General features: G+C 37.8%; 1 protein-coding gene across 1 annotated transcript in view; it reads right to left on the reverse strand.

Moving 5' to 3' along the window:
• The window catches only part of LOC131076265 (pyruvate kinase isozyme G, chloroplastic), a 186,316-nt gene that overhangs the window by 141,814 nt on the left and 31,088 nt on the right, over positions 1-13,414 (reverse strand). The gene's annotated exons all lie outside the window — the stretch shown is intronic.

Consider the following 13,414-nt stretch of genomic DNA (forward strand, 5'->3'; position numbering starts at 1 on the left):
ATAACAATTAAAGAGTTAGATTATTCCTACTAGAGACAAAAATCTAGTTGCAAACACATATATTTGAAAATTAAACTGTTTAATTATTTGTATTAGAGCTCCTAATCCAGTTGCGTATAAGATTTGTGAAAATAAAGCAACGAGAAAATGACAAATAAAGGAAACTGGATTTATGTTTTCCTTCTAACAGCAATGTTACAGATTCAGCATTCACTATCATGTTTAAGATGAACAATAACAGGTGCAGAAAGTTATTGAGGTAGTTCATAAATAGATAAAATTCCAGTAAAAAAGGGATATAAATCCGATAGATGGATATTATGAAATGAACACACTTTCATCAACATAAAAAATCATATGACATTTGCTTCTGATATGAGTTTTTTTTCCTTTGCTAATTCTGATATGAGGTCATTCTTTTGTCATGTCCCCTCTTTAGCTCTGTCTAGCAGAGACATGTGAGTCAGCTTATTATGGGGTCTTGTAGGCTGACAATGATGGATAGAGACTCAGTGTGGTTATACAGTGTTTGGGACTTGATGTTCTGGCAGTAGTTGATCAGTTTGGAGCAGTTCCTTATTTTTAAGAGGCAGTTCCTACGTTTATGGAGGATATCCCTACTATTTAGGAGGTTATGACCATACCCAAGGTTGGGTCTCCTTGAGATTATTCCTTGGGTTCAGTTTCAGAGGATTTGGGTTTGTTTCCTAGTTTCTAGGAGCATCCCTAGATTTTAGGGATGAGATTGCCAGTGGATCCTTGATTTCCGACTTCAGTCACAGACAGGTGGCAGGTTGACTTTCTGGTTTGTGGTGTCATTTGAGCATTTTGCAACTATTTGGGTTATATTTTTAATATTTCCTAAGTTAGCGTTTATTATTTAAATAAGGCTATGTTTATAGCCATTTTGGAGTAATAAGGGGTTTTTGGCCTCATCTGGATGCGTATCCCTTGGTGTAATAGCTCGTTGGAAAGGTCTTGGACTTTTCTAAATATTTCTCTCTTGACTCAGATCCTTTCGGTGAACGGATTTCTTTATATTTGAAAAAAGGTCGTTTTCTATGCACTTGGCAACTTAAAATGAGAAATATAACATTTTAACCCTAAACGCCACATTGAGTCAATTTTAGGGTTCGAGCTAAGTGGGAAGGTGTTATAAGGAAGTTGAGACCTAATTCTTGGGTATCTTCTACACATTTTACATCTTGGATTTGAGATTTTGGCTCTGGAAGAGCTTTTCAGCATCTGGGACGCCAACCCCAATGCCTTGCCTGTTTGGGACGTAGCCCCCAATACAGTGGTTTGGATTTGCTTGTAGTTATTAGCATCTTGGAGATTGTACGGCACACTTTCTGGAGGTTTCAGTGATTCTGACAGAGTTCAGCGTGGGGTTTGGGGGTTTCTATCCAGTTGGGTGTACTTGGCAGCCGTACAGCTATACCTGGTAGCCACTTTCCTTCCCACGTGCAGCACTTGGAGGGCTGGAATCTTGCCGCAGCTTCATTCCTGGTTATATTACTTTTTCAGCATCCAGGTTGGGTTCATTCCTGATTGTAATCTTCTTGAGATTATTGGAAATCTTCATCTGGTCAAATATTTGATTTTATATTCAGAAATCTGCCTTGAATCGAATTTGTTTTGGCTGTATATGAACTTCATTTTCAATACTTTGTTCATGTACTTGTACTTCATTTATTACTTGTTGAAAAATCATCAAAACACAAAAAGAATCCAACCCTTCTGCAACTTCTGTCTATTTCTGAAAGAAAATATTAATAAACGGGAAAAATCAATTTAAAATAATAAAAATTACAGCAGATCAGCAAAAGAGATCCATCAGGGATCTTTCATCTTTTCATAAAACATTTCTCATATCAGAAGAAATACTAAGTTAGTTATAGTTCTCAATTGATTGCAATGGGTTATTTGTACTCAGATTTCAAATCTACAAAAAAAATTCATCTTATCACAGAAATTGCAACTTCGTTTTTTTCATGTCACCTTTTTATTTGATACATAGATAGTCAATCAATTGCTGGTTCAAGTCATATTCAAGAAAATAATACAAAAACCAAACCATTAAACAGAACCATAATCATGAGAAATAACTTAATGATTAATTATTTCTCATCTAGGAAGAGACAGGAATCTCTTTAAATATTGTGTATATCATCACTGCAGATAAAGTGGATGTATCCTATGGCGATCTACTCTAGGAATGTGATTACTTACTTTCCTAGATGATACATACCTTAACTAACTTGCTCTAGGAACATCAGCTATATCCAGATTTCTAATAGTGATTTGCATGATGTTTAAATCAGCCTACATGGCCTTCCTCCAATGCTAACACTTACACTAGCTATTAATCTAAAGTAAGTTGATCTGCTGTGCTTTGAAGATGCATTTTCAGGACTCAAAAATCTATATTTCAAAATTTCTTTATTCCCTCTAGGATTACTGGATACACCCCTTGATGGTCCCAATCCCATACCAAATGGATTTGGGTACAAGTCCTATGACAGGAGTGGCCTAGGTATCTAAGTTACCGATTCCAATACAGGTACAAGTACGGATATGGGTTTTTTTCCTTGGGTACAGGTACAGGTACAGGTTCATATATATATATATAGTTATACTATAATAGATATTATATTATATATATTACAATTTTATAATAGATGTATTATATAAAATAATGTTATATATATGAATTTATAAAAAATCTTTAAAAAGTAAATAAATAACATAAGACATAATTAAATATATAAAAGTAAATTTAAAAAAGCTAAAGTTTAAAAAAAAAATACTATGTTAAATACGGGGCACTCAGCCACCCCTATTATATAAGAGCGGAGGTCGAGGCAACTATAGTAGGGGTGAGCACAGCACAGCGAACCACTAGATTAATAAATCAAGGGCCCCAAATGGTTAAATACGGTAAGAAGTAGGATGAGTCCAGAAATTCCCTGTGATCTGCTTTGATTCCCAATGATTTACAGCAATTTCCTTCGATTTGCAGGGATTTCCGGCAGTAATTTCCGTCGTTTTGCAAGAATTCATGGCGATTTCACTCAGCTTTGAACCCAGTATGAACTCAAGGTTGAATTGAATCTGGATCCAGACCCGTCTCGAACACGGCTCCGCACCTAGACCCTGAGCCACGATTCTGATAACTTAGCTAGGTATGCCCAAAGTCTTGTCCAAGAACCTTGGTTTCTTTGCGGTCCATCACAAAAAACCCAGGGTGCCTAGGCAAGATCCTACACATGCCCAAGATGCTCTTAGGTGAACCAAACGAGACCCAAGGGCTGCACAAAACAAAAAGTAAATAAAAAGAATCTTTATAAACAAAAATGTGCCAAATACCCAATTTCACCATAAAAGATAAACTTGTGAAAATGGCATATGCCATTAAGGTTTTTGTGGTTTCAAAGGCCTTAATTTGGGCTTGATAGCAAGGGCTCTACCCCTTGAACCTACCCTGTATCATGACTAGGAACACACCAAGGGTGCTACCCCTGGACCCCATGAGGGGTGTTGCCCACAAACCCCTATGTGGGGTGTTGCCCCTCATCTCCATTGGTGTCTCCGCTCCCAACCCTCACTAATTATTGGGATCTCTTGTCACATAAGAAACTTGATAACAATGAGGGGGTCCAGGCGTGCACACCAAAACTGACAACTTAGTCAATTATCTTTATGGCTATCACAATATCATTGATCAATGATTATGTATCATACTCCCAAAGATTCCAATGTCATTATTATGATTAAGTATAATAAAATGTATTTATAGTTCTATATAGTTTTTAATTTTTTTGCATATTATTTTTTCTCTTGGATATTATTTGCCTAGGTATGGGTGTTATATGCATATATATATATATACACACACACACACACACATATAACACCCATACCTAGCCAAATAATACCCAAGAGAAAAAAAATTTCATACTAACATACCAAAACCGCATAATTGTAAGTTTGTAACCAACTTGTGCGAATCGCACACCCATCCCCGTCTTGGACAAGGACCCCCCGGTTTGTACCTTTCTGTCTTTGCGGAAGAGGAAGGGGATATGAAGGGTCAAGTTGGTGAGTGATGGAGTCTAAAATGTCGTCTTGATCTTCAAATGCCCTGAAATTTGGCTAAGTCTGGAATTTCCTGACCCTGAAATTTGGCTAACTCTGAAAAACTGAGGAATCCTCCAAAAACTAGAATTTGCAATATAACTCCTGGAGGGCCGAAACCACTCTCAAACATCCTGAAAGTATATATGGAATATAACTTAAAGTATAAGAAAGACTTATACTTAAATGTTATATTCCATAAAATGATCCTTCGGCGAGATCTTGACAAACTTGCCCAAGTGCCCAAGCTCGCACTTCTTGAGAAAAACATTTAAAATCGCTAAAATGCCCAATTTCGGACCCAGAGGCAAAAACTGGAAAATGTTTAAAAGTTGCAAAAACCTCCTCCAGGTCCAAAAATCACTTAAGTCCTCCAATTTCGGACCCTGGGGCTAAAATGTGAAAAAGTGAAAAAGTTGCCAAAAGTGTTCAAAGGTCCGAAAATCCACTTAAGTTGCCAAAAGTGGGTTTAGGTCCGAATTTCACTTAAGTTGCCCAATTTCAGACCCTGGGGCAAAAAGTGAAATATTGCAAAAAGCTCCTCCAGGTCCGAAATTCACTTAAAACCTCAATTTCGGACCCTAGCTCTGAAATTTGAAATTTTGGCGAAATTGCAAAAAGGTTCAAGAGCTTCGAATTTGCCAAAACGCATTTAGCTCCGAAAATATCTCCAGTTTGCAAAAACCCCAAGCGCTCCGAAATTCGCCAGAGGGTTAAAAATCGCGAAGTTCCAAACATGCCCAGTGGTCCGAAGTTTGTTATAAATTTGCAAAAGGGCATGAATGCTCCGAAGTTCTTTCAAAATCGCAAAAATATGCCAAGGCATCCGAAGTTCGTCCCCAGGGTTTTAGAAAACGCAGTTTGAAATTTGTAGAATAGCGCCAATGCTCCGAAATTCGCCATAAACTTCAAAAACTGCAACGCGAAGAAGCAATATAGGCAATTCGAAGTTGATAAACCCTTCCCAGGCTCTAAAAACCAGAAAAGCATGTGTTAGGATTCTTTTTTTAAAAATTTGCAAAGGCTCTTCAAACCTCCAGAATCGCGCTATAAGAAGTTTTCAAACGCCATAAACCCATTCAAAACACCCAAGACTCCAAAGGTAAAATCACGCAGAAGTAAATCGCCCAAACACCATCAAGACCAAGGATCAGATTTCACATTCGAAGAGAAAGGAGAAGCATTTTCAAGATACATCTCACAAAGAGCTTCTCAAGCCAGACGTCCTAATTAAATTTAATGTTTGTTAAACTAAATTATTTAATTTTTCAAATTGATTTAATGAAATGAAATTGATCGTTCGCAGGTCACAGGACGTCATTGGAGAACCATGAGAAGGCCTCAAACGCAAATCGAAGAAGGATCACAATCAAGGCCAGGCGCTGAAGACTGGAAAAGAAAAGATGCAAGAGCGCGAGAGCGCGAGAGCAACCAAACATTGGGAACCGTGCCGCTGAACAAAGATGAAGTCCACCACCGGGACCAAAGACCAAAGAATGCTCTGAATGCTGCAAGTTTATGCCTTCCCGAGAAAAAGCACACAGCTAGATTTAAGTCCAGAAATTCAGTTTTAAAACTGAAAAGGCTTTATTGTAAACTGCCTATGGGTCTCATGCAAGAGATTTTTGTGGATAACTATTCCCAACCACCAAGAAGATTGGATAGACCTGAATTAAAGCCAAATAGTGGCAGGTAGTTGAGATAGTTGTTGGTTGGATAACTGAGAATTAATTCGGCATGGGTTAAAGTTGTCAGCTTCTAGAAGGCAAATCAGGACCCTTGGATGCAGTCCATCCTGGCCTCTGATTCAAAATTGTAAAACTATAAAAGGCAGAGGCCTTTCTTTTGTAAAGGGTTAGATAATTGGAGATCGTTAGATAGTTAGATTGTAGAGTTAGAATAGCTTAGATTTTAAGCAGTAGCATAGAGATGCTGCAGAAATTGTTGTAATAGGCAGCTAAAATCAATATATAGACATTGAATTGGTGTTTATTGTCATGTTTTTCATCCTGTTTGCATGGTTTCTCTCAACATTTTAGATAGATCTTTCTATTTTGGGTGTGCAGGTATTTGATAGATTCAAGCTCATACCACTGAGGATATACTGATTGTGTATCCTTTTGTGTGGTTAACTTGAGCCTTCGATTGTCCTTAGTTCAATTGCAAGTGTCCGTTTGAGCTGCGCCAGAATTGGGTGCTTAGTCGTGCGTCTCCAGTCTGAAAATCTTCCAAGTCCCTTTAAAGATTGCACCGTTCCTGCAAGGTTGTGAGCTATTCTGGCCAAGCAGGAATTGGTTATGTTGAATCCGTCTACCCGCATACCCATGTTGTTAGTTTTAGATCTCCTAACCCTTTCGTTTTGCTCTTTATTGCGTAATTCGAGAATCACAGCAGACTAGCTTGTTGCAAATCGTAAGTCCCCTTGTGTTTCCAGCAAAAACACATCAAGCCACTGAGAGATCCTACAGTCAAGACCTGACAAAAGAAACCTTGAGGTTGTCCCCTTTGATCAAATATAAAAAAATAGCATTAGGGACTTCCTTATCTCAAGAGAGGATAGGATATTCAGCTGGTTATTCTATTATGTGTTGGCCGTATGGAGTTTGCAGCAATGCGATTTCAAACATGTCAACACAACTCCATACCAGAAGCGGCAACTTAGGTTATTTGATATGATAGGTACATACAAATGCTTGGGCAATGATCTTCTGTTTTATTTTCCCAAGATTATTGATTGTATTAAAGAGATACCAAATCTAAGATGCTTTACAAGCCATAATAGTGGTCTTTTATTTGTCCTTGGTCCTGTTATCACAAAAGCTTGCACCCTTGCTGAGCTATCAACTCAGCAACCTTATGAAACATGGAAACAACCCTGAAGTGTGGGACCTTGTGCAAGGGGGTTGAATCTCCGGAGAAGGCCGGCTTCCTTCTCAATCCAAGTGCAGGTGTTAAACCAACTCAACACTTCAAATCTTACTTCTAAACCTATCCTAACAGCTTGCAGAGGAAAAGGGAAGAAGAAAATGCTGAAATGAAAGGGGGTGATGCACCAAGATAGAGATGTTTCTCTCCCCACCCAGAGATGACACAAAGAATCAATCGAAATACCCAGGAGATGCACAAACTTCAGTTGCATAAATGAACCCAATGCATGTATGGAGGTTAGAATTTGCTAAATGTTGAAGGGGAGAAGATTTCCCACAAGTCACACTCAGAAATAAATTAACACAGCATATATGTGAGAGAAGAGCCACAAAACATACACCTATGATGAAGGTAAGGAAACATACACAGCATGCATAAGTTGAAGGCAAGAATGATAATTTCAATTCATTCAAAGGCCAATGGCCAAACTTACAGTTGCAGAAATGCAAAAATATACAAGTCTTCAAGAGAAGTGAAAAAGCATAAGAATATCTCAAGCCAACAGGGAGAGAACCCTTTATAATGAGGCATAACAGCCTTATATAGAAAATTGGTCGCATAGGAGAGACCATTGGTCAAGGGAGAGAAGCCTTGACCCTTGTGTGTGCAGGGAAATGTCAGTCAAGGAATACAGGGAAGTGCATGCACCTGACATTGTGTACATGCAAGCAACCTGGCCATACCCTGAAAACGCAATCCCAAGAAGAAAGGTACTTCTAGAAGGTGGATTGACTGACATTCCAAAGTCAAAGCATGCAGGTATGACATGAAGGTCAACAAGTAACCACAAATAAGCATGGCCCTGCACCCACTTGATGGAAATCCTGCAAAAATCATTAAATGTGCCCTTGTAGCTCCACGAAAGGAGGTGTACAAGTCGCAAGATTTGTTAGAGCATTAAGAGATTTGAGTGTTGATCACGCCATTTGGAAGTGTTGGAAGTCGGAAGGAGTTTGGAAGACTTCAAAAACATAGGTTACCGAAGTTGGGAAGACTTAGGTTTGGGATTTCAGGGTTCCAAGATTCCGGAGTTCCGAGGTAGAGGACTTAGGAACTTGGGAACCTGGGGATTTCGGGGTTGAGGAAGAGAAGACTTAGGAACTTGGGAACTTGGGGGTCCCGAAGTTTCGGGGTTGAGGAAGAGAAGACTTAGGAACTTGGGAACCTGGGGGTTCCAGAGTTCCGGGGTAGAGGACTTCGGAACTTGGGAACCTAGGGGTTCTGGAGTTCCGGGGAAGGGGACTTCATCAAATTTTGGTTTGGAATGGCCTATGTTAGTCTCAATTGAATAATGGACTTGTTGTATGTCCAAAGGGTGTGTTTAGTGTGTTTAAGTGTCCTTTGTGTCTTAGTTTTGTTGTTTGTGGAGTTTTTGGTCTAGTTTTGACCTTTTATGCCTTGTAAGCCTAGAATGGGCAAAATGTGGAAAAATGATCAAAATGCCTTATAATGCCTTGTTAGGCATTGAAATATGTTTGTGTGGTTCTTGTTATCAATAAAGCCTGCACCCTCTACTAAAGCTGTGAACTTCAGCTGCCTATTGAAACATGGGAACACTTCGAGGTTGTGGGTAACCTGAAGACTGAAGTGGACCTCCAGAGTAAGCTGGTTCTTTTCGATTCTTCATCTAAACTAACAATCTTCAGGGAAAAAAGTGAGGAGAACATATGAAACTAAAATCTAAACCTAAGGTGATGCACTAGATGATATGTTGAAATTCAAATAAGCAAAAGATACACAGTATAACAATGATAATGAAGCTTCTTTTACACTAACCAACAACCCATAATCTCTGCATCAATACTTCATAAGAAGGCTGGATAATCACAGTCCTAAAAGGAAAAACTACTCCTTTCACAACCTAAGACTGATAATTACTGAAAAACACAGCTTATGACCTGCAAGAGTATATGTATTTCTGTATAAGGCATCAACAGAAAGTGCAATTTTAAGGGGGGGCAAAAGACAACCACAAAGAACTGCCTAACAGTAAAGACACAATAACAGAAAAAATGAGAAGTAGAGAGGTAAGTCAAGCTATTATCCCTGCCAAAAGGTATCACCAAGCTTTATTATTCCTGAAAATGTGTTACAAAAACATTCCTTCTTGCAGAGAGAACTCAGAAATTACAGTCTGCTAAAAGATGAATGAATAAGAACCCTTGAAAAAGTGAAGTCCTGTAGTATATATGCCTTTTAAAAAGCAGATAATGAATACAAAAATCCATCTCATCTTGGGCGAGCAGAAACAAAAAATCCACTTTTCAAGCCCTCAAACAGGTCTGAAAGGGAAAACACTTGAACAAAAGTCAAGCCAACCCATGCCCTGCCATAAAAGCTCCTAAATGCACCATAAATGGTCCCAAAATATCTCCTGACAGGCCTGCAAGCCTTCATAAATGCCAAAAATGTCTCTTTGACCTTACAATAAATGAAAATAAATATCTGTTAAAGTGATTTAAAAATTCACTACTTAATCAAACATTTGTTTAATTTCATTTTTACATTTAAAGTCAAGATTTTAATAACATAAAAATAATAAAGTTATTTATTAAAGTGATAACTAAATTAATTCACTTTAACAAGTAATCTTATCATTTTATTGTTATTAAAATTTTATAAATGTAATAAGAAAATATATTTAATAAAGTGACGTATCAAATCACTTTAATAAACATTTTTCTACTTCATTTATAAAATTTCATTTGACTTTAATTGTGAATATGACAAAAAATAATGGCATTTAAGTAATAAAAATTTTTAATTATTTTTAAAAATATCTATTTTCATTTAAATACATAAAAACTTATGCCTAGCTTCCACAAAAAAAAATTTATTAAGTGATTTATTAATATCACTTAATAAATATTAACATTGCATATCAAATATTAAGTGATATTAATAAACCACTTATTAAAGATTGACAAGGGGATGAAAATCATTTCATCAACCCCCTTAGGCATTTTTGCGTGGCATTAGAGAGGAGAAAATAAAAAGAAAGCAAAGGTAAATAATGCCTTTGCAACTCGAGATGTATTTCTAGGGAAAGAGAAACCTAAAATGCTTCGTTTTTACCATCATTCGATATTTTCCTTCCTTCAGCTGTTGCGTGGAGTGACTGCCATGCTAGGGTTTTGGAGAAAATGAAGGGCATTTGTGACTATTTCCTGCAGATTTCCACCATTAATGGGTGTCGGCGTGACTCTTTCTTCACCTTCGTCGATTCTGGGCACATACTGGGCTGAACGTGGACTGATTTTTGCATACTCTCTGCCGAAAATAATAAGTTGGGCACTATTCTTCGAGTGTTGGGTGCCACCATGAGAGTCTCTTTTCCTCTGTCAATTCTGGGCACATACTAGGCTGAACGTGGACTGATTTTTGCACATCCCTTCACCATTAGTGAAAAATGGGCGTGAATTTTGTCTGGCCGCCATGGGTTTTTCAAAAATACGGCAGGTATTTTTGCCATTAATGGCTGCTTTTGGTGACCCTCTGCTTCTATTTAGCGATTCGATCTTTTGCATTTTACTTGGAAAATGGCTGCCGAAAACTTGTTGCTTCTTTGGTTTGAAATCTGTAAATGGTAATGATCCTTTACCATATGTAGGCTGCTTCAGATGTGCATTTTCGAGGCATTTCATTTTGATTTTCCTGGCATATAGCGATAAACATGGATAAAACTGTTGATTTCCTTTCTTTGGCATTTTCACCTTCCACATTCACAAATAAAACCCATCCTCAAGCTTATCAGATTCCTTTACACTGTTGTTTGCACAATAAAATTGATAGCTGACCTTGAATTCGACAAATGACCTGCTCGGACCCCTGTAAAAATATGTGCCATACATATGCTCCTTACTCTTGTAAATCCTAGCTTTTTATAGCAGATACTGCTATGGCATTATTGTTGCATTTTCTTGTTGTGACTGTAGCTGCTTAATGAATCTTGAATAATGACAAATCTGCATGTTTTTTGCTAAAACTTAGACTAAACTAGAACAGCCACCCACCATGTCCTCTTCATGATGTTAAAAGACCCTCTGTGACTGTTGTGGCTACTTTAATAGGGGTCACTGTTATGCTCCACGTGACCTGCAGTCTTCCTCTTTTAAATGCATAAACTTGTATTAGCAAGATACGACATTACATGCTTAAAACAATAATATCCTCTCCTTCGTTACAAAGCTGCAACATACTATCTTTTGTAAAAAACACAGTGATTTACTGCTGCTAATGAAGCTGCTCTATTTTTGCTTCTGTGACATGAGGGTTTACTATTATTGGGCTGCTACATGACTGCTATAACAGTCCTATATGACTGCAGTTAATCTTTTCCTCTTTGGCTGCACTCTGCCTCTGTCTTTTTATAATATCATTGCTTTCCTTGGGACAGATGTCGTTGTTGAACATAGCACCATTAATAAGATAAATCTTACTGTTTTGTATCCTTGACTAACATCAAACAATTTCTCCTTGATTCTTCAATGAGGATGGTCTCTGAGATGACACATTGGGCTGCTATCTCTGTCTTTTTATAATATCACTGTCGCAAGACCTATGACTGACTTTATACCTTGTCATGAATGTGATAATCTTATCATGGCACAGGTTGGGGTTTGCTTTATTGCAATCTCGACTATAGTGAGACTTGAGTGTGATTGAAAAGTCCCAACACACCTTTGAATGAAAATGCCTCCCTAATGCTTCAAAACTGCACCTATGACTGCATTCTACATGCTATTATGACAACATCTTATTTTAAAAGGTTGCAGCTTGACTTATGATTGAGGATTGTTGTAGGAAGGTTGTCCTCCTATTATTTGTCATGGTATTCATGCATAGACTGCCAAAATGCCTTATCATTGTATTAGCTTTTGATGCTTACTATCAATTTTCTTAACTATCAGCTTGGAGAACTTCTAAACCACTGTCTTTTGAAAACTTCTAAAAGATCTATGCATTGCTACCTTATATGTTGTATTATCTTTTGTCGTGCAATCTTCTATAATTCTCCTGTACGATGGTCTCCGTGAATGAGTGCCCCTCGCTTATGACAGTATGTTGGTGCTGACATTTAGGACTCTCATGTTCTTATCAGCCTAATGCCATGAGCGACATATACTCCTTTATTGTGTCCACCGTAGGAGACAGGTAAGGATTGTTTCACTAATGTCATAATAATCTGTCCCTAATGTCATACATGCTGAGCTCAACCCTCGTGGGAGCCCATTTTTCCCACATGCAAATATTTAATTGAAGTAATCAACGATAAAACTTTACCTGTATCTGCACATTGGACAAATTGTTAGACAAAAACTATGAATTTTCAGATATGTTTCCTGCTGTTTCTGATACGTACAATGATTTGACTTGTATAATGCATTGTAGGAGTGGATTGTGCATGCATTGATGATATATATGCAAGGATATGGTATCCCGAGCTCTAATGCAATTCTCTCATCTTCTTGCAGACACTTGGAGCAACAGGGGACCTCTGCAAAGGAGCTAGATATGAAGCTACCCAACTGCGGGGGGTTTGTCATTATGAGGCAATGATGGATCTCTTATCTTTGTTTATATTTTATTTTTTACGTGCATCATTTTCTTGTATAATGCATCATAGGTAGTCATTCCCACGGCTTGAGTGGGAGCATCTCATTTAACATTTATGAATAAAGAGAAATGTAATTTTCAAAATATGCAATGTTGTATGGTTCTTGATTGGTTGTGAACACTTGCATTTACTCAAAAATCTTTTAGCATTCTATAGTATCTCTTGGCAAAACACAAACAACAAACATGTTCCCTTAAAACTATAAAACTTTACCAACTCCACCTGATTGAGTTGGAGAATGAAAATGGGTAACATTACTGACGACATCTGCATGGTGCTTGCCTGCTAAGTACCCAGACCAGCTGCCTAAAGCTTATCAATTGGGCACAGAGTCACTCACCCTGACAAAACCTTCTAAAACTCATTCACTTGCACTACTGAAACTCAGATTCAAACTGAAACTTCTTCTGATAACACATCCCTACAAAAACTTTGTGAGCTATCCCAGTTCTATGAGGTAGATATGTATGATGTGTGACAGTGAAATCATGAATTCACTGTTTCATAAGGTAGGTATCTTTTTCATAGAACTGTGGATAGCTCACAGCAGCCTTACCTTCGCAAAAAACTGAAACAACTAACAACTAATTGCGCACGAAGCGCCTAGGGAAAACAAAATAGCAACTAACCAACTGTGTAGCAGCACTTATTCAGCACCAAAAACCTACTCTATTATATACAAGCTATTGATCATACCTCAAAAGCAATGCTTGAGGTGAATCCCGTTGACTG

The sequence above is a fragment of the Cryptomeria japonica genome, chromosome 4 (genome assembly GCF_030272615.1).
Source record: "Cryptomeria japonica chromosome 4, Sugi_1.0, whole genome shotgun sequence".
NCBI classification, from domain to species: Eukaryota; Viridiplantae; Streptophyta; class Pinopsida; order Cupressales; family Cupressaceae; genus Cryptomeria; species Cryptomeria japonica.